General features: G+C 40.6%; 2 protein-coding genes across 2 annotated transcripts in view; one reads left to right on the plus strand and one right to left on the minus strand.

Moving 5' to 3' along the window:
- LOC113643290 (low affinity immunoglobulin gamma Fc region receptor III-like) overlaps positions 1-23,376 on the minus strand; it is a 546,637-nt gene that overhangs the window by 141,366 nt on the left and 381,895 nt on the right. The window lies entirely within an intron of this gene.
- The window catches only part of LOC113633966 (obscurin-like), a 580,831-nt gene that overhangs the window by 54,250 nt on the left and 503,205 nt on the right, over positions 1-23,376 (plus strand). The window lies entirely within an intron of this gene.

Consider the following 23,376-nt stretch of genomic DNA (forward strand, 5'->3'; position numbering starts at 1 on the left):
CAGTCTAAACACAACATATATTAAACAGAATAATAACTTCATCTACACAAATTGTTATAAAATGTTACAGGTTAAACACAAACTTACTGTAAATAAAAAAAAACATGAAATGCTACACAAAACCTGCCCCATGCTGTAATCGTAGATAGTACAAATAATTTATCATTTGGTTTCAACGGTAAAACCCAAACCGACTGTGAGAGTGAATCCTCAGAGCTCCGTCTACACTGGAGACACCGTCACTCTGAGATGTGACATACAGGATGAAAGTGTCTCTAGCTGGCAGAACAGCTGGTATAAAGATACTTCACACAGACCTGTCAGTAGTGAACAGGTGTACAGTATCAGTGGTGTTGAAGTGACCCACACAGGTACATACACCTGTAGAGGAACAGAGAGAGGAGGCTCACGCTCCTCACACTCCAGTGATGTTATTACACTGACTGTATCAGGTGAGTGTGTCAGGTGAAAATGTGCATGTAAGGATTCAAGGAACCCACAAGTGCTCAGATGTATAAACTGAAGTAAAAATAAAAATTCTTATAAAAATATATATATATATATATATATAATGTATTTATTTAAATCACTCTGGATAAGAGTGTGTGCTAAATGCTTGAGGATTTCTGTGAAGGAGTATTTTATTAAAAGTCAGAGCAGGTAAACATTCTGTATGTGACCAAGTATACATAAATTATTCAGATATAATGTCTTCAGAAAATGTCTTCTAATCAGATACAGATACAAATAGGTGGTAAATATATTTATGGTGTAAAATAAATCAGAATCCTGCACATTGGCTCATTTGACTGCTCTAATTGTCTAATCATTTACAGTAGAATCCTTTAAAAGAATAAAACAGCTTTTTGCTGGAAAATAAATGGTGCAATTTACATCACATTTCAGTCATTTCTTTGTGTTCTTCCTCATTATTTTGTTTATTGGCACTTTAAATGTTTTCTGTTTCAGTTGAATCTATTCCAGTCTCTCTGATCATCAATCCCAGCAGAACTCAACACTTTACTAATGACTCTCTCTCACTGAGCTGTGAGGACCAGAGTAAGTCTACTGGATGGACAGTGAGACGATACACACACAGTGAGAGAGTGTTAGATTGTTCACACTGGGGATCAGTTACAGGATCTACATGTAACATCAGCTTCCTCTCCACATCCTACACTGGAGTTTACTGGTGTGTGTCTGAATCTGGAGAAAACAGTAATCCTGTCAACATCACAGTGCATGGTGAGTCTTCATGTAGTGTGTTTTTAATGTTAAAGGAAAAGGGAAATGAAAACATGTATGTTAGTTGTAGACACCAGTTTTACTAGTACAACTAAATGAGTATGAATTCAAATCAGTATTCAATATTCATATATATCTGTACTAATGTATTGTAGCGATTTTGGCTCGCGAAGCAAGGTAAATATTTATAAGCAACTATAACGTGTTATAGTGACTTCCAAATATTTTAACCTAAGTTGAAATTAACGGTACTGGAATTAACGTTACGCTTATCTGGTCTGTTCGTCCGGCGAACAGGCCGTGTAACCTTTATTAATTCTATGAAGGCGGTATCTTCCCGGCCAAGAAAGATTCGCTCTCCTTTTACTGTATACCGTAATTTAAATTAAATGAACTTAATAGAGCATGTAGTTCAGACCAGATATTGCAGGTACCTTAATTTGTGAGCGATACTCAGAGACAAATCACCTGTGGCTCAAAATTATGACATTTAATGAATGAGACAAACACAACATAAAACTACACAAACAAACAAAAGAAATAGGGAAAACGAAAATGAAAATAAAATAAAACAAAAGAAATTAAAATTGGGGAAAGGGAGGAAGAGACTGGAAAGAAGGAACTAGAGAAAGGAAGGAAAGGAATGGCAAGCTTAGACTCAAAAAATAATCACACCCTAACTGGGAAATCGTCACAGAAACTTAAATTCACCTTAAGATTCAATGAAAGATTCCTACTTAAAATTACGCATCTAAATTGGTTGGTAAAGGAAACGGTTACTTGCATTGGCTTACTGAACGAGAGTCCGGATGCAACAGAGAAATCTCTGAAAAGTCAGTTAGGGTGGGGTCAGACGTTCTTCCAAGATCTCCTGAAGATCAGAGCAGTTGTCGTTCTTGGAAGTGAAGCTTGCTGGAACTTCTTTGAAGGAAGATGGAGTCGTCTTGAAGCTGTTCCGGAAGTCTGACCACGGATTAGTGGTGTTTGTGACAATTTAAAGGTCGCGAACTCCACCCATCTTTGGGGAGATGACCAATACTTCGGTCAGGATTTTGGAGGGAAAAACTCCCTTTGTTTCAGGTGTCTGTGGGCGTGGTTTAGCTATCAAACTTTTAGATGACTTTAAAGTTTGATCCAGGGTGTATTAAGACGGTATGGCGCCTTTCGTGCTCAAATAAAATACACCAGTGCTTGAAAAATGAGTAACCGATAATTTTGTGGTCATTTGGATACTAAACATGAAGGGTAATGACGGTATGAAGGCAGCGGTACATTACATACATAGATCATTAATCAAAGGGTAACTGAGGTTAATACGATATTGTGTTCTTATAAAGGCAAAGAAACAAAAATGAAACATAAACAAGATGCACTTTCATTAGGGAAGTAAAAAGAAAACGATAGCTTCGTATACATTCTGACATCAGACCTTAAAGGGGCATACGGCATTAGAACAGGTATACATTAACATGCCATGATCAGTAAGATATGATGATAGAGTATAACAGATTTTAAAATACAATGTTGTCTTCTGACACATGAATAAAATACACCCTTGTCAGGAAATTAAGGAGCAAATAATTTTAAGTCAGGCAAGCCTTAAAAGAAGAAACACATTACAAAAAGGGTTATAAGAATGAGAACCTTAGAGTACCTTATCTTGGGTTTTATTAGTAAAAGGAATGTCTCATTGTGTTGTGTGTGTGTGTGTGTGTGTGTGTGTGTGTGTGTGTGTGTGTGTGTGTGTGTGTGTGTGTGTGTGTGTGTGTGTAAAACTCGGTTGCTCATCGGTTAATTGAAGTTATATACAGATAAATTAGAGAACTTTTATTTATGATCTACAGACACATCATAGATTTCCTTGTTAGTGATTTTCTGTGTTCTAGATGGTGATGTGATCCTGGAGAGTCCTGTCCATCCTGTGACTGAGGGACATCCTCTGACTCTACGCTGTTTATATCACAACCCAAATCCCTCAAACCTCCGAGCTGATTTCTATAAAGATGGATCAGTTCTCCAGAACCAGACTACAGGAGAGATGATCATCCAAACTGTCTCAAAGTCAGATGAAGGTTTCTACCACTGTGAACACCCAGAGAGAGGAGAGTCACTGAAAAGCTGGGTCTCAGTCAGACGTGAGAAATTATTAAAATATTCAGTTATATACCACTTAATGTGTTAAATTCAGTAGCTTTTCACAGTGAACTCTATAGTGTCTATGTGCAATACAATATGCTATGAAACACGTGCACACAGTATAAAATTAATTTATTTGTACTACAGATTGAGCTAAAACATCTAAACAGTTCAGAATGAAATAAACATGATTATAATTATTCTTTTATTCTGCTTCATGTCCTTCAGGTGTAGAAGCTCCATTCTCAGTGCTCATGCTGATCTGTAGTGTGGTGACGGCCTCTCCGTATCTGCTGGTGACCATCATTCTGCTGCTCATATGTTACAGAGCTCGAGGTAAGAACTTTTTCAGTATATCTCTATATTTCACATAACGAGCATCATGACTTTAATAAGTGCAAGAATAATCTTTTGACTCACTTCTTATTTTAAAGATTAAATAAGATTTTTTACATGAAAATTAATAAAATAACCACTTGTTCTAAAATTTGAATTAAAAATATGTTTTTAGGATGAAATCAAATGCAGTTTGGTTTCCAAACATCTGGAAAAAATGAAATGAAAGAATTTTTTTTTTTTTTCATTTCTTTAACAGATCACACAGATGAAGACAGAATTGAGAATGCAGTCATAGAGGCTTGAGCAAAATTCATCTATAAAAACAAGATACATTTACTATAATATATATTATTCCAGAATTTCTTTTTCTGTATGGTTTTGTGTGGATTTTTAAACAATACTGATTTGTCATTTAAATGTCCTGCTGTTATTTGCTCATCATATTATAGACACCCTCATTGTTGTGACTGGCTTTGTTTAGTTAATGTCTGCAAACCTGCTCATGAGGTGAAAATTACCGTGTGTGTACAGTAGTATTCAAAACGCCCTACAGCCAGCTTTTTTATGCAATATAAAAATGTTATCTGAAATATGGTGCTAATATTGTGTTTTGTGTCTTCACAGTATTAGTTCTACCACTGCTGAATTTGTACTGCTGTTTTTATTCTATTTGTTTGTGAGATTTCCTCTATATGAAATGTTTTGATCAATAAAATAAATCATCAATTCACCGCTGCGATATTGCTGTCTTTTCATTGTCACTCTTGTCCCCTGCTAGAACATTAGAATTTATCACATGGGATTAATAAGATGTTTCTTTAAAGCATATAACTTGATCCTAAAACTATTATTCGGTGTAGAGGATCTCTTTGCAGTTAAGTTCAGTAGTAAATGGAGAATTAATACATGTGAAATAAACTTTTCTTGAGTTGTCCCAAGCTTGATTCCCATCTCTTCTTTCCACCCCACTCTGGTGCCAAACCCAGGGAATTGATGATGTTACTCTCCAATGGAGTTTCTGCCACTCTCTTACACCAGGCCCTCCTTAAGTGCTTCCATCTCTCTCTCTCTCTCTCTCTCTCTCTCTCTCTCTCTCTCTCTCTCTCTCTCTCTCTCTCTCTCTCTCTCTCTCTCTCTCTCTCTCTCTCTCTGCACCGGGAGCATGGACTAATTCCACCTAAAGAATTGCCCCCTCAAACATGTTCTCGCCTCCACCTTTTCGCCTAAATTTTATAGAGAGACGACATAGAACCACATCCATCCCTACCATCTACACAAGCATAAAAATTAGGTTGTTGGGATGAGCTAAAGTCCAGGCACAATATGGGAATAATCGAAGAGTCTCACAGTCACTGGTCTAGCCTGATGAAGGATGCGAAGATCAGTCATAACCTGGCACTACAGTCGTTTAAGTTAGAGGTGGTCCACAGCCTGGGGGTGCAGATGGCTGTTGCGGATTTCCTCTCTCAGCAAGTGGAGGGAAGTCAGTGCCAGGCCAGACAGTTCCCCGGCCAGAGAAGATTGTTCTCCTAGCACCATCTCTCCAGGTTTTTAGTCTCCTGTAGGTAGGCTGTCTCGTTGTTGTTGGAAATCAGACCCACCACAACAATCATCAGACTTTTATTTCATAGTTGCACAAATGAGCAAGTAAAGAATAACAAATAGACAGTGAAAAATTAATGTACATTTAGATATTTTGACTATTTTCAACAATTACTCAGTGTATTAATTTTCTATATAAATCCTAATAAAGTGAAGCATTAAAGGTTTTACAATGTCATATGAATGAAATTATACGGTACAAATATGTTAAACAATATATTGAGTGTGAATGTGTTCACTTATTTAAAATGTAGTTGTTGTAACAGTTTATATGTGATTGTCCAATATGACGTGTCTCCTGAGGTCATTAACTGAGACTCCAGGTCACTTGTGTTAATTCAAGTATATTTTATTGTCACTTGAACCACATACAGCTGGTACAGTACACATTAAAATGAAACAAGGTTCCTCCAGGACCATGGTGCTACATAAAACAGTAGGAGACAATACAGAACTAAATTCACTACACATGTAACGAGTTATAAATGTAATACATTATTTTTTTCACAAAAATCAGTATTATATTACTGTATTATTTTCATTTTCTTTCTTTGGGTATTAAGTATTCATTTTAGTGTTTGCTGTTGGGAGACTTTTGTTTTGACACTCTCAGTGTTACGCGGACGGCACTTTCCATTGAGCATGCGCACCTCTTCAGTCTGTATTGCATGTGCCGGAGAGAGGTAGGCGTTTGTGTGAGCTCGATAATTAAGTTTATTAAGTGTAGAAATTGATTTAATTTCACTTTGTAAACAGTTGTGAGATTGAGACATTGTTTTATGTTTTATGTACAAGTGGATGTCGAGTGTGAGAATTTATCGTGAGGGCTGTTTGTATGCAGTGTCAACGTGGTTGTTAGCCAGCTAACATGTGTTGTGTTATTCAGGGATACATTGTCACAAGGTGCCCACGAGTCATTAATTTTCTTTATCGACATTAATCCTCAGGAGTGTTAATGGGTGGCCAAGGCTGTTAATAAACCTTCTCTGGTGAACTGAGTGAAAGCATCTTGAGCGTCGGATATTTGATTAATTAATATTTATTAATTTATTAATTAATATAGGTCTCTCTGACCTATCAACAAGGCTGGTTTGAGTGTTTACGAAAAAAGTTACATGCGTACATTTAGGTTTCACTTTTAAAGGTTTTCATTTATAATTGAGTATGTGTAAAGATGTGTGTTTCATAAATCTAAATCTTTAAAAGCTCTTTTCTTGAAGGAAAGCCAGTGGAAAGACTGCCGGTGAGTCCTTTCTACCTGGCTCAGATCGCAGATTAAAGATCCTAATTATTGCCCCTTTCATTTGCATAATTACCCTGTTTTCTTTCCACTCTGTATAAAGATTGAAAATTGTAGTGGACTGGCTGCAAGTCAGTGAAAGTCAGCCTTAATGATAAATCTTTCCTCAGCCCTCACACACACACACACACGCACAAAAAACACAGCCAACTGTGTGCAGAAATGAGAGTTTTTGCCCCTAAATCATATGGAATCACAGTGTTGGTGCCTGTGTGCACAAAAAGCCCAGAGGAAGCAGACCTGTCTGTTGGTTTTTCTTTTTTTTTTTTTATTAAACCAACCAAGCAATTTAATTCTTTTGTTCACGAGAGTTCTACTTCATTGATTAACAAAAGCAGGGATATAATTTTTTTTCAGCCGTTCTGAAAAGCCTGAAATGTCAAGCCTTTTAAAGCAGATTATTCCGGCTGTGTGCAGTGAATGCAGCCCGAGTAACCTTTTGTCTACAACTAAATATTCTGCCAAAATATAAATATTAATTATTAATATTAAATATCACCACCAAAAACATAGGTGTGTGTTAAAATACCTGTGTAGATGTAACAGAAAAATGGGTGTCACGATATATGTGACGAGACACACAATGCGAGTATGTGAACTATAAAATAGAGAATTAGCAACCTAGCTTAACAAAACCCAAAAAGGTCACACAAAATACTCAACACACACCTATAAGGAAGAAGTAAATCATTGTTGGATGTATTGAACAATCCATCTCTTACTAGACAGAATTAAAACTATACAGCAGATACCACTAGAGGGAGTCAAAAGCATTTTAGTTTCACTTTACAATCACTTTTCAATCACTCTGTACCACAGAGTACATCATCCTGATATGATCTGAAACAATTTGGTTAACTAACAATTGGGACTTTATATTTTATAACGGACTTTAAAAAAGAACAGTGTAACGAATTGGCTTATTCCATTTTACTTGTTCTTTATGTACCCCATTTTTATATGTAATGGGATTAAAATAAAAATTGTAATAATTAAAACAATAAACATTTATACTCATACTGTGAATTATTTTGTAGCCTGTTCATTTATTGTTCATGGTAAGTTGTTCAGTCACTTCTGCTAATGTTACAGTTGTGAGGATTTTCTTATTCTGTGACAGATTTTATAAGGATGTGAGCCACTGAGCTTTTTCAGACAGCTATATATAGTAACACCACTTGGACAAACACTCTAGTAATGATGACATTTTTGCATAGAATGATATTATCTGGTTGCATTTTTTTTCACCTGAAAGTTGAATAATTGGCAAAGTATGAAACAATTTGTCCAGATATTTGGACCGTAGACAGTAACAGCCATATGAACATTATACTATGACATTAAGCCATAACCTGAAAGGTCAGAACTGCTTTGGTGGCACAAGAGGGACACAGTATTATGAAATTATTTTTAATGTTTTCTCTCTCTCTCTCTCTAAAATGGCCATCACTAACGGGCAACCCGACTCCCGCATGAAGAAATTCCCACTCGGCTGTAAGTCCCCACTAGTTAAGCACTTGGAGATTTCAGGAGATTGCCTTTTATGGTTTTAAATGAGAGTCAGAATGAACTAAATGCGTTCTTTAAGTTCAGGATTGAGAACTTTGACTACAACATTTTCGTTTCCACTGACACAGACATAAAATGTTTTAAATGTGGTCAGAGAGGGCATCGTGTCTGCGCCCGTCCTGAGAGAAAGAGTGACCCCAGTGTCTCCAAGCGACGGGGGCAGAACGCAGCTGAGCCTGCTGGAGCCGTTCCCCCTGCGGCTACAGCTCAGCCTGCAGCTGAAAGCACTGCAACTGTTGCTGCACCAGGGCCTAGGGAGAGTGAGCCCCAAGCTCAGACCGCAGACCAGAGCTCCACTGGTGACATACCCACCCCAGGATTGCCCCGCTTGGCCGAACAGGACCGGGAGAAGCCCTGCTCGGCTAAACCAAACCGGGAGAAACCCTGCTCAGCTAAACTGGACCGGAGGAAGCCCTGCTCAGCTGAACCGGGTCGGGAGAAGCCCTGCTCGGCTGAACTGGGCCAAGAGCTGTCGCCCGAAGACACCGGTCACTACACAAGTGCAAGGGAATTGGGGGGACGTGGAGATGGAAGATGAGCCCCTGTTCAAAGTTCCAACAAAGAGAAAGAAACGAGGTAAGGGACAAGGAAAAAGTGAATGCTTTTTATCTTTGTTTACGCTCCCACCGGTGCAGTGGAGAGAATGAGGTTTTTACAAAAACTCAATGTTGTTTTAATCTGTAGCACTGCAGAGTTTTTAGTTTTAAGGGGTGATTTTAATTATACGGCAGAACATATAGACAGAAATCATGCAGAATCTCATGTAGCTTCCCATAAGCGCCACTGGGACATGGTAGAGGCCCACCATCTATGAGGAATTTAAATCTATGGAGGAATTTAAACAAGAAACAGAGACAGTACACGTGGGCCCACTGCAAAGACAACACGCTCTCCCTTGCGCGATTAGATCGATTTTATGGTTTTAAGCATCAGCTTTTTTTTTTTACAAAGTTTTTTATTTTTTCAGTAGGCATCATGGATCACCGCATGGTTCAGTGCACCATTGCTAAAAAGAATGTAAAACCTACGAGTGCTTACTGGCATTTTAACACTGCTATTTTAGAAGATGCTGATTTTAGAGAGTCTTTTTATGGAATTGTTTTTATGGATTTTTTTTTATGGGATTTTTTTAAACTCCCTACAGCAGTGGTGGGATGTGACAAAAGCACACAAGATGGGATTCTGTCAACACTACACTCTCAATGTCACAAGAGACATTGCCAGATCTCTAAAAGCTCTGGAGTTAGAAATAGTGGAACTTCAGCATTGAAGGAGGACACAGTTATTAACCCTCTGGGGTCTAAGGGTATTTTTTGCACCTGGAGAAGTTGTCATACCCTGATATTTGTGCTTTTTTCAGTTGCTTATGAAGATATAAATGGCTAAAGTCTAATAATCACTGTAATCAGCACAAACTGGACTACAATACTATGTGTGTCACGGACTGACACAGGCGAATGCGGATCCATATGCAGTTACTCCTTTTAATTGACAAAAACAGGAAACAAGTAACAAGTGAACAAGCAGGCAAAACAGATCAGAACACTGAGTAGGACAGGGAACAGGAACATAAACAGACAACATACTACATACTAAACACTAAACAATGACTCACAACCGGGAAGTGAACAAAACAGAGTACATATAGTAAACGAGAACCAATCACAGCACGGAGACAGACAAGGACTAGTGCCGGAGGTTGAGCCAGTGACCAGAGCAGGACCGGAGACCAGGGTGGTGCCGGAGGTTGAGCCAGAGACCAGAGCAGGACCGGAGACCAGGGTGGTGCCGGAGGTTGAGCCAGAGACCAGGGCAGGACCAGAGACCAGGGTGGTGCCACAGGCAGAGTCAGAGACCAGAGCAGGACTGGAGACCTGGGTGGTGCTGCAGGCCGAGCCAGGGACCATAACGGAGTTGGCGGCCAGGGTGGTGCTCTGAGCCTGTAAACAGGGACAGGAGGTAGAAGGGCAGGCAAATCCAGCGAAACGAAACACAGGACAGATAAAATAGGAACATTAATAGGTTCAGGCCAGGCAGAGAGTTCAGGGAGTTTTAATTGTCACCATGTCGACTGCGCTCTCCAACTCAGTCATTTCGGTCGACCCGACCGGCTGGTTGCGTCGACCCGGCCGGTTCCGTCGACCCGGTCGGCCCATCTGGTTCCGTCGACCCGGTCGGTTCGGCAGGTTCCCTCGACCCGGTCGGTTCGGCAGGTTCCGTCGGTTCCGGCTGGTTCTGGCGACCCGGCTGGTCAGCTGGCGGCTTAGGGACACCGGCCGCCCGAGCTGACCTCATCGGGGTATCCGCCAGTTTGGAGACCAGCCCGTTAGCACGGGCCTCAGCCGAGCTTGCCGGTACGGTCGCCATGAGAATTGACTCGGTCACAGGTGTGCACGGGACTGGGCTGGACGGAGGCACTGTAGGGCATTCGGGCGTCCGTGGCTGGTTCCGCTCTGTAGCCCACGGATCCCGATGCTTGCTGCCCCCCCCCAAAAAAAATATTTACGGCTGGCTTCCGTCTCTACACTGCTCAAGGTTAGCGTGGACCCGCCCAGGAGCAACGCCAAGTTGTTGAACTCCGAGAATGATTTTATCTCTCGGGTAGACGGCATCAAGAATTGCAGGATGTCCTTTAGTCCGTGCTTAAAAATGTCCTTGAGAGCCTTCTCGTCAAAGTTCACCTGATTGCACAGGAACAAAGACATAAACAGACAGCATACTACATACTAAACACTAAACAACAACTCACAACCGGGAAGTGAACAAAACAGAGTACATATAGTGAACGAGAATCAATCACAAGACGGAGACAGACAAGGTCTAAGACAAAACACCTGGGGAAGAGATTGAATGCAATTAAATGTCTGTGGTAACAAATAGGTGTGGCGGGGTCAACAATTAACATCAGGGAATGACAGCAGACAGACACAAGGGAAAACACGGACAGACTCGTTACAATGTGAGCAGCATGTATATACATGATTGTGTTTTTGAGAAATGTAGTTTTAAAATGTAGTTGTTGTAACAGTTTATATGTGATTGTCCAATATGACATTTACATTTACATTTACAGCATTTGGCAGACGCCCTTATCCAGAGCGACGTACATAAGTGCTTAAATCTCTAACACTGAATACATTAATGCTGGTTCACTAGGTTACATACTTAAGATACCATGAGTTTAAAACATTTGTTCAAAGTTACAATGAAAAAGTGTCAAAGGTTTTTTTTTTTTTTTTTTTTTTTTAAATGCAAAAGATAAGGAAAGAAGTGCTAGTTGAAGTGCTTCCTGAATAAGTAGGTCTTCAACCGCCGCTTGAAAATAGCCAGTGACTCGGCTGTCCGGACCTCTATGGGAAGTTCATTCCACCACCTTGGTGCCAGTACAGAGAAGAGTCTTGTAGTATACTTGCCTCTTACCCTGAGAGATGGTGGAACCAGTCGAGCAGTGCTGGTAGATCGGAGGTTGCGGGGTGCAGTGCGAGGAATGATGAGGGCTTTGAGGTAAGAGGGGGCTGGTCCATTTTTGGCTTTGTAGGCCAGCATCAGTGTTTTGAACCGGATGCGTGCAGCTACCGGAAGCCAGTGGAGGGATCGCAGTAGCGGGGTGGTATGCGAGAACTTTGGCAGGTTGAAAACAAGCCGGGCAGCTGCATTTTGGATCATTTGCAGAGGACGGATTGCGTTCATAGGTAGACCTGCCAGCAGTGCATTGCAGTAATCCAGTCTAGAAATGACAAGAGACTGAACAAGTACCTGGGCAGTCTGTGTGGACAAAAATGGCCGAATCCTTCTAATGTTGTAGAGAAGAAACCGACATGAGCGAGTCACATTTGCAACATGAGAGGAAAAGGACAGTTGATTGTCCATGGTTACCCCAAGGTTGCGAGCTGTGGCTGAAGGGGAGATCAGATCGTTGTGCAAGGATATAGCAAGATCGTGACCTGGGGATGAATCACCTGGGATGAACAGCAGTTCAGTTTTGCTAGGATTGAGCTTTAACTGATGAGCAGTCATCCATGATGAAATTTCTGCCAGACATGCTGAGATCCGGTCAGAAGCTGTGGCATCTGAGGGTGGGAAAGAGAAGATAAGTTGTGTATCATCAGCATAGCAGTGGTAAGAGAACCCATGTGATGAAATAACTTCACCAAGAGAGTGAGTATACAAGGAGAAAAGAAGAGGACCAAGTACTGAGCCCTGTGGGACGCCAGTGGAGAGTCTGCGTGGAGCAGATGTCACTCCCCTCCATGTTACTTGATATGAGCGTCCTTCCAGGTAGGAGGCAAACCATTCCCAAGCTGATCCGCAAATCCCAAGACTCTTGAGGGAGGATAAGAGAGTCTTGTGGTTGACCGTATCAAACGCTGCTGAAAGGTCAAGGAGGATAAGGACGGATGATAGTTTGGCTGATCTAGCAGTATGTAGCTTCTCAGAGACATCCAAAAGGGCTGTCTCTGTAGAGTGAGCTGCTTTAAAGCCAGACTGTTTGGGATCTTGGAGGTTGTTCTGTGAGAGATAGACAGACAGTTGATTATAGACAATGCGTTCAAGAATTTTTGAAAGAAATGAGAGAAGTGATACCGGTCTGTAGTTACTGATGTCTGATGGATCCAGAGCAGGTTTCTTTAGGATGGGAATAACCCTTGCTCTCTTGAAAGTAGTTGGTACCTGACCAGATGCTATGGATCTATTGACGATAGTGGAAATGAAGGGCAAGAGGTCTTGTGAGATGGTCTGGAGCATAGTGGTAGGGAGTGGATCCAATGGGCAGGTGGTAGGATTGCAGGACTGGATGAGTTGTAAAATCTCTTCTGCTGCCACAATTGAAAAATGTGACAACGAAGGTGTAGGGGAATCCATACTCTGAGATGTAAGTGCAGTCGGGGCTGAAGTGAAGGTCCGGCAGATTTCCTCAATCTTCTCCTGGTAGAAAGAAGCAAAGTCTTCTGCAGTCAGGGAGGGTGAAGAAGGTGGAGCTGGGGGGTTGAGCAGAGAAGAGATGATGTTGTGGAATTTCCGAGGGTCATGTGAGGAAGCTTCAAGCTTTTCCTTGTAGAAGGAAGTCTTGGCAGAAGTCACATCTGAGGAGAACTTGACAAGAAGTGTTCTGTAAAAATCAAGATCTGCATCAAGTTGTGATTTCTTCCACTTTCTCTCTGATGATCTTAGCTCTCTTCGATTGTTGCGCAGCACATCTGAAAGCCAAGGAGCAGAAGAAGAAGTTTTCTTGGGTTTAGCGAACATAGGGCAGAGGGAGTCCATAGTTGAGGAAAGAGATGAGAGGAAAGTATCTGTGGCTGAGTCTAAGGGTAGTGAGGAAAAAGACTTAGCATCAGGAAGGGAAGAAAGAGTGCCAGAAGCTACAGATGAAGGTGAGACAGAGTGAAGGTTGCGGCGAGTAAGAGCAAGGGGGTGAGAGGTAGTTTTAGGTAAGATAGGTAGAGTGATGGTGAAGGATACCAGGTGATGATCAGAGACGTGGAGTGGGGTAGCAGTCACATCTGTAGCTGGAGAAGGACGGGTGAAAACCAGGTCCAGGACATTGCCTCCTTTGTGTGTGGGGATGTAGCTGTTGAGTGTGAGGGAGAAAGAGTCGAGAAGAGACAGGAGGGAAGAAGAATGTAGCTTGTCAGAGGGGAGGTTGAAGTCACCAAGCACTGTCAGGGGGGAGCTATCGGAAGGGAAAGCACTAAGCAGCGAGTCCATTTCTTCCAGGAAGTTTCCTAGGGGACCAGGAGGGCGGTAGACAACAATGATAACAAGGTTGATAGGAGAGGTAACTGAAATGGCATGAAATTCAAAAGAAGAGATGGTTAAATTAGAGAATAGACGAGGTTTAAAGCACCATTTCTTTGACAACAATAAACCTGTACCCCCACCCCTGCCTGTTTCTCGTGGTGAGTGAGAGAAAGCATAGGCAGAGGATAAAGCAGCTGGTGTAGCAGTGTTCTGTGGGGATATCCAGGTTTCTGTTAGAGCAAGAAAATCAAAGGAGTAATGGGAAGTTAAAGCAGAGATAAAATCAGCTTTCTTTACCGCAGACTGACAATTCCAGAGCCCACCTACCACTACTGTTTGAGACTTACATAACAGAGGAGGGTAGATGAGGTTATTGGGATTGTGACCTCTGCTTTGTGGATGAGAGCGTCTGCGAGAGTAGGCCTTGAGTACAGAGATGGGTTTAAGGCACATATTTGTAGTCAAACAAGAGTGAGAATTGAGGTATGGTAGAATATATCAAGACAGTACTAGACACTAATGTTAGAGAGAGAGATACTGAGCAGAGAACCTTCAATTTAAATAGGTAAGCCCTGCCCCCAATTCACACCTTAAGGGAGACTGAAACTACTCCTGATTAATCAGCTGAGAGAACAACAAAAACCAACACTATAAAAATCAACAATGCTATAGAATATAACACGATTCAAAATCACACTACTCTAGAACAAAGTGAGTTAAGCAGATAGTATACAAAAGACAGGAACCTACTTTACCAGAAGACAATATAATCAAATGTAGAGAGTTAAAGCACACTGAAGAGTAGGCTGGTTCACCTTCAATTTAAATAGGTAAGCCCTGCCCCCAATTCACACCTTAAGGGAGACTGAAACTACTCCTGATTAATCAGCTGAGAGAACAACAAAAACCAACACTATAAAAATCAACAATGCTATAGAATATAACACGATTCAAATCACACTACTCTAGAACAAAGTGAGTTAAGCAGATAGTATACAAAAGACAGGAACCTACTTTACCAGAAGACAATATAATCAAATGTAGAGAGTTAAAGCACACTGAAGAGTAGGCTGGTTCACCTTCAATTTAAATAGGTAAGCCCTGCCCTCAATTCACACCTTAAGGGAGACTGAAACTACTCCTGATTAATCAGCTGAGAGAACAACAAAAACCAACACTATAAAAATCAACAATGCTATAGAATATAACACGATTCAAATCACACTACTCTAGAACAAAGTGAGTTAAGCAGATAGTATACAAAAGACAGGAACCTACTTTACCAGAAGACAATATAATCAAATGTAGAGAGTTAAAGCACACTGAAGAGTAGGCTGGTTCACCTTCAATTTAAATAGGTAAGCCCTGCCCCCAATTCACACCTTAAGGGAGACTGAAACTACTCCTGATTAATCAGCTGAGAGAACAACAAAAACCAACACTATAAAAATCAACAATGCTATAGAATATAACACGATTCAAATCACACTACTCTAGAACAAAGTGAGTTAAGCAGATAGTATACAAAAGACAGGAACCTACTTTACCAGAAGACAATATAATCAAATGTAGAGAGTTAAAGCACACTGAAGAGTAGGCTGGTTCACCTTCAATTTAAATAGGTAAGCCCTGCCCCCAATTCACACCTTAAGGGAGACTGAAACTACTCCTGATTAATCAGCTGAGAGAACAACAAAAACCAACACTATAAAAATCAACAATGCTATAGAATATAACACGATTCAAATCACACTACTCTAGAACAAAGTGAGTTAAGCAGATAGTATACAAAAGACAGGAACCTACTTTACCAGAAGACAATATAATCAAATGTAGAGAGTTAAAGCACACTTTGACGTGTCTCCTGAGGTAATTAACTGAGACTCCAGGTCACTTGTGTTAAGTCAAGTATATTTTATTGTCACTTGAACCACATACAGCTGGTACAGTACACAGTAAAATGAAACAAGGTTCCTCCAGGACCATGGTGCTACATAAAACAGTAGGAGACAATACAGAACTAAATTCACTACACATGTAACGAGTTATAAATGTAATACATTATTTTATTCACAAAAATCAGTATTATATTACTGTATTATTTTTATTTTCTTTCTTTGGGTATTAAGTATTCATTTTAGTGTTTGCTGTTGGGAGACTTTTGTTTTGACACTCTCAGTGTTACGCGGACGGCACTTTCCATTGAGCATGCGCACCTCTTCAGTCTGTATTGCATGTGCCGGAGAGAGGTAGGCGTTTGTGTGAGCTCGATAATTAAGTTTATTAAGTGTAGAAATTGATTTAATTTCACTTTGTAAACAGTTGTGAGATTGAGACATTGTTTTATGTACAAGTGGATGCCGAGTGTGAGAATTTATCGTGAGGGCTGTTTGTATGCAGTGTCAACGTGGTTGTTAGCCAGCTAACATGTGTTGTGTTATACAGGGATACATTGTCACAAGGTGCCCACGAGTCATTAATTTTCTTTATCGACATTAATCCACAGGAGTGTTAATGGGTGGCCAAGGCTGTTAATAAACCTTCTCTGGTGAACTGAGTGAAAGCATCTTGAGCGTCGGATATTTGATTAATTAATATTTATTAATTTATTAATTAATATAGGTCTCTCTGACCTATCAACAAGGCTGGTTTGAGTGTTTACGAAAAAAGTTACATGCGTACATTTAGGTTTCACTTTTAAAGGTTTTCATTTATAATTGAGTATGTGTAAAGATGTGTGTTTCATAAATCTAAATCTTTAAAAGCTCTTTTCTTGAAGGAAAGCCAGTGGAAAGACTGCCGGTGAGTCCTTTCTACCTGGCTCAGATCGCAGATTAAAGATCCTAATTATTGCCCCTTTCATTTGCATAATTACCCTGTTTTCTTTCCACTCTGTATAAAGATTGAAAATTGTAGTGGACTGGCTGCAAGTCAGTGAAAGTCAGCCTTAATGATAAATCTTTCCTCAGCCCTCACACACACACACACACGCACAAAAAACACAGCCAACTGTGTGCAGAAATGAGAGTTTTTGCCCCTAAATCATATGGAATCACAGTGTTGGTGCCTGTGTGCACAAAAAGCCCAGAGGAAGCAGACCTGTCTGTTGGTTTTTCTTTTTTTTTTTTTATTAAACCAACCAAGCAATTTAATTCTTTTGTTCACGAGAGTTCTACTTCATTGATTAACAAAAGCAGGGATATAATTTTTTTTCAGCCGTTCTGAAAAGCCTGAAATGTCAAGCCTTTTAAAGCAGATTATTCCGGCTGTGTGCAGTGAATGCAGCCCGAGTAACCTTTTGTCTACAACTAAATATTCTGCCAAAATATAAATATTAATTATTAATATTAAATATCACCACCAAAAACATAGGTGTGTGTTAAAATACCTGTGTAGATGTAACAGAAAAATGGGTGTCACGATATATGTGACGAGACACACAATGCGAGTATGTGAACTATAAAATAGAGAATTAGCAACCTAGCTTAACAAAACCCAAAAAGGTCACACAAAATACTCAACACACACCTATAAGGAAGAAGTAAATCATTGTTGGATGTATTGAACAATCCATCTCTTACTAGACAGAATTAAAACTATACAGCAGATACCACTAGAGGGAGTCAAAAGCATTTTAGTTTCACTTTACAATCACTTTTCAATCACTCTGTACCACAGAGTACATCATCCTGATATGATCTGAAACAATTTGGTTAACTAACAATTGGGACTTTATATTTTATAACGGACTTTAAAAAAGAACAGTGTAACGAATTGGCTTATTCCATTTTACTTGTTCTTTATGTACCCCATTTTTATATGTAATGGGATTAAAATAAAAATTGTAATAATTAAAACAATAAACATTTATACTCATACTGTGAATTATTTTGTAGCCTGTTCATTTATTGTTCATGGTAAGTTGTTCAGTCACTTCTGCTAATGTTACAGTTGTGAGGATTTTCTTATTCTGTGACAGATTTTATAAGGATGTGAGCCACTGAGCTTTTTCAGACAGCTATATATAGTAACACCACTTGGACAAACACTCTAGTAATGATGACATTTTTGCATAGAATGATATTATCTGGTTGCATTTTTTTTCACCTGAAAGTTGAATAATTGGCAAAGTATGAAACAATTTGTCCAGATATTTGGACCGTAGACAGTAACAGCCATATGAACATTATACTATGACATTAAGCCATAACCTGAAAGGTCAGAACTGCTTTGGTGGCACAAGAGGGACACAGTATTATGAAATTATTTTTAATGTTTTCTCTCTCTCTCTCTCTAAAATGGCCATCACTAACGGGCAACCCGACTCCCGCATGAAGAAATTCCCACTCGGCTGTAAGTCACCACTAGTTAAGCACTTGGAGATTTCAGGAGATTGCCTTTTATGGTTTTAAATGAGAGTCAGAATGAACTAAATGCGTTCTTTAAGTTCAGGATTGAGAACTTTGACTACAACATTTTCGTTTCCACTGACACAGACATAAAATGTTTTAAATGTGGTCAGAGAGGGCATCGTGTCTGCGCCCGTCCTGAGAGAAAGAGTGACCCCAGTGTCTCCAAGCGACGGGGGCAGAACGCAGCTGAGCCTGCTGGAGCCGTTCCCCCTGCGGCTACAGCTCAGCCTGCAGCTGAAAGCACTGCAACTGTTGCTGCACCAGGGCCTAGGGAGAGTGAGCCCCAAGCTCAGACCGCAGACCAGAGCTCCACTGGTGACATACCCACCCCAGGATTGCCCCGCTTGGCCGAACAGGACCGGGAGAAGCCCTGCTCGGCTAAACCAAACCGGGAGAAACCCTGCTCAGCTAAACTGGACCGGAGGAAGCCCTGCTCAGCTGAACCGGGTCGGGAGAAGCCCTGCTCGGCTGAACTGGGCCAAGAGCTGTCGCCCGAAGACACCGGTCACTACACAAGTGCAAGGGAATTGGGGGGACGTGGAGATGGAAGATGAGCCCCTGTTCAAAGTTCCAACAAAGAGAAAGAAACGAGGTAAGGGACAAGGAAAAAGTGAATGCTTTTTATCTTTGTTTACGCTCCCACCGGTGCAGTGGAGAGAATGAGGTTTTTACAAAAACTCAATGTTGTTTTAATCTGTAGCACTGCAGAGTTTTTAGTTTTAAGGGGTGATTTTAATTATACGGCAGAACATATAGACAGAAATCATGCAGAATCTCATGTAGCTTCCCATAAGCGCCACTGGGACATGGTAGAGGCCCACCATCTATGAGGAATTTAAATCTATGGAGGAATTTAAACAAGAAACAGAGACAGTACACGTGGGCCCACTGCAAAGACAACACGCTCTCCCTTGCGCGATTAGATCGATTTTATGGTTTTAAGCATCAGCTTTTTTTTTTTACAAAGTTTTTTATTTTTTCAGTAGGCATCATGGATCACCGCATGGTTCAGTGCACCATTGCTAAAAAGAATGTAAAACCTACGAGTGCTTACTGGCATTTTAACACTGCTATTTTAGAAGATGCTGATTTTAGAGAGTCTTTTTATGGAATTGTTTTTATGGATTTTTTTTTATGGGATTTTTTTAAACTCCCTACAGCAGTGGTGGGATGTGACAAAAGCACACAAGATGGGATTCTGTCAACACTACACTCTCAATGTCACAAGAGACATTGCCAGATGTCTAAAAGCTCTGGAGTTAGAAATAGTGGAACTTCAGCATTGAAGGAGGACACAGTTATTAACCCTCTGGGGTCTAAGGGTATTTTTTGCACCTGGAGAAGTTTTGTCATACCCTGAAATTTGTGCTTTTTTCAGTTGCTTATGAAGATATAAATGGCTAAAGTCTAATAATCACTGTAATCAGCACAAACTGGACTACAATACTATGTGTGTCACGGACTGACACAGGCGAATGCGGATCCATATGCAGTTACTCCTTTTAATTGACAAAAACAGGAAACAAGTAACAAGTGAACAAGCAGGCAAAACAGATCAGAACACTGAGTAGGACAGGGAACAGGAACATAAACAGACAACATACTACATACTAAACACTAAACAACAACTCACAACCGGAAAGTGAACAAAACAGAGTACATATAGTGAACGAGAACCAATCACAAGACGGAGACAGACAAGGACTAGACAAAACACCTGGGGAAAGAGATTGAATGCAATTAAATGTCTGTGGTAACAAATAGGTGGGCGGGGTCAACAATTAACATCAGGGAATGACAGCAGACAGACACAAGGGAAAACACGGACAGACTCGTTACAATGTGAGCAGCATGTATATACATGATTGTGTTTTTGAGAAAACAATGTTTATGCGTGGTTAGTGAAAAATGAAACATTATAAATCACTTGAATAAGGCCATAAAACACATACAGAACATTGATTCACAGGACTTTTGAGAACAAGCCAGAAAAACTGTACCTCTCTTTACTTACATACAGATTACACAAAAGACAATATTTGCTTTTGATTTTAATTACCTCATTTAAAAGTAGACATTACAGGTTTTCATTAGACATATGCATCATGTTCGTGTGATAAGTATTGGCGGAGTTTTCAGTTCATGTTTGTAACGTGTTTCAGGAAGATGGTCAAGGAGACAGAAATGTCTGTATGTGTATGATTATGAATGACAGAGTATTTTAAGTGGATTTCACTTTGAAGAGGAAAAAATGCGCTAAGGATGCACCGGCGCGCCTTTCGATCCCAGAGGGTTAAAGCCCTCAAAAACAAAAAGAAAAAAAATGAACTATTAGACACTGCAGCACAAGGGGCGCTGGTCCACTCATGCTTTAAAAGTGTTACTGAGATGGATGCTCCTTCTAAGTTCTTCTTCGGTTTAGAACAAAGGAATGGACAGAAACGATTTATGTATGCTGTGCAAACAGAATCAGGGGATCTCATGCTAGGGCCCTCTGAAATTCGCAAGCAGACAATTAGCTTCTATTCAAAGCTGTATAGCAGTGAGCGATCAGGGGCGCAGGTAGTGGAAGAGAGTTTCCTCAAGGACCTGCCAAAGCTCTCAGAGTCAGTGCCATGTGAAATTGACAGGGAGCTGACACTGGCTGAGCTTCGGAGGCTCTCCAAGGCATGGAGAACGGGTGGGCGCCAGGTACAGATGGTCTCCCTGTAGAATTCTACAAAGCGTTCTGGGCAGTAATAGAGCAGGATGTGCTGGAGGTCATACAGGATAGTGTGAGAGGTTGTTAGCTCCCGTCAAGCTGCAGGAGAGCCGTCCTGACCCTGTGCCTAAAAAAGCTGCTGTCAAAAGCATTAGCATCGAGACTGACGAAGGTGATGGAGCAGATCATTCACCAGGACCAGACGTACTGTGTGCCGGCAGGTTGAATTTTGACAATATATACAGTATCTAATTTGTGACACCTTGGACATCTCAAGGCTATTGGACTTAAAGACAGGTCTGATTTTCCTAGACCAGGAAAACGGCTTTTGCCCGGGTTGAGCACGAATACTTGTGGAAGGTGCTGGAAAGCTTTGGGTTCAACCCTGGTTTCATAACCATGGTCAAGGTGTTGTACAGGGAAATTGAGAGTGTACTGAAGGTCAACGGTGGTTTATGTGCTCCTCTTAGAGTGTACAGAGGGATCAGTCAGGGCTGTTCCCTCTCGGGTATGTTGTACTCTCTGGAGATTGAACCTCTTTAAAACAAGTTAAGGAGTCATCTCTTTGGTTTTAATACTCCACATTTTATTGCCTCCATGTGCTTGTCAGCTTATGCAGATGACTTGGTAGTCATGATAACCACACACAACGATGCAAAGTTTTTAAATGCCACTTTAAAGGACTTTCAGATTCGATCTTCTGCCAAGGTCAACTGGGTTAAAAGTGAAGCCATTTTAGTTGGGGAGTGGGGAGGTGGGACACCTTCACTGCCAGAAGGCTTAGCGTGGAAATGATGTGGTTTTAAATACTTGGGTGGCTACCTGGGGAGCAATGAGTTTTAACATAAAAACTGGGAAGGTTCTGTAGAGCATGTGAAAGGCAGATGGTGCAAGTGGAAACGGTTGGTCCCAAAAATGTCCTACATGTGGCGAATGCTGGTCATCTACAACCTCGCCACATCGTCCCTCTGGCACAAGCAAGCCTGCATTGATCCTCCACCAAACCTGCTAGCAAGCATCCTGCTGGTGGATTTCTTCTGGGACAACCTACACTGGATTCCTCAGTGTTTCTGGGGTGAAGGGGAGATGGACTTTAGGTCAGTGATGGGGAAGCTGCTCTACAGAGCCTGTGTTAAAGTTTTAAATAAGAAAAAGCTGAGTGGGAGGCTAGACACCCCATGGAGAAGTATTTTGGGTTTTAATTCTGATATTAAACCGGAGTGGAGGGCACTGTACAAACTACCATTGCCAAAAAGAGCTGAAGATCTACAGTGGAGGATTTTACATGGTATTATCTCTGTGAACTCATAGTTATTACTCAGAATTAACAACAGTATTTCTGTTTTAAACCCTGATATTGCACATGACTGTCCTTTTTGTTCACAGAGAGAAACGCTTTTCTTGTGTTTATTCACTGCTCCAGGTTACAGTCTGTTTTATGGATCATTTTAAGGTTGTTTTAAGTTGATTTTAATGTTCAGTGTTTTATTTTTGGTTTTAAATACGTTAGGAAACACAGGTTCAGGTGCCAACTGGTTAACTTTATCCTCGGCCAAGCGAAGATGGCAATATACCTGAGCCGGAAAAAACAGATTGCACAGAACACTGACTGTGAGGCCAAACAAATATTAAAAAGGCTGATAAAATCAAGAATTTTAATTGATTTTATTTTTTGCAGACGTGTGAATGATGTGTATGTGTTTAAATGTGTGTGGTGTTGGGAGAAAGCTTTGTGCTCTGTTGAGGAAGGAGAAAGAAACTTTGCACCAGAATTAATTTTAATTTAATTTTAATTAATTATTACTCAGTTATGAAACCATCTTATTTATTCGTGCGTTCGTTCGTTTGTTTGTTTATTTACTTATTCATTCGCCATGTATTTTTATGATATGTGACTTGTGTAAATAAAGTGTTGTAAAAGGTTTTTTAAAAAGCCCCCCCCCGTGAGGATGTGGTAAAGCTTTAACACACACCTCTGCTCTGTCAGTCAGTCAGCCATTAGAAGGACAAGATGGGGCTCGGTCCACTGCCTGTGATGCTCTGTGAGTAAATGTTTGTGTATCTTTGTGTCTTCATTAGAGTGAGTGGTGGGGTATAAAATTGTTCATCTGCAGTCTGAATATCCTGAGTGATGAGCTTATTGTGTGATTAGGACATTGATATGGTAAAGGCAGAGGTGGCAAAATTACACACATCCTTTACTCAAGTAGAAGTACAGATACTCATTTTTTAAAAGACTCCAGTAAAAGTTGAAGTAGTAACTACACTCTTTACTCAAGTTTAAAGTAAAGAAGTATGGGCTCTGACATGTACTTAAGTAAAAAGTCGTC

Source organism: Tachysurus fulvidraco, chromosome 1, assembly GCF_022655615.1.
Source record: "Tachysurus fulvidraco isolate hzauxx_2018 chromosome 1, HZAU_PFXX_2.0, whole genome shotgun sequence".
In the NCBI taxonomy this organism is placed as follows: Eukaryota; Metazoa; Chordata; class Actinopteri; order Siluriformes; family Bagridae; genus Tachysurus; species Tachysurus fulvidraco.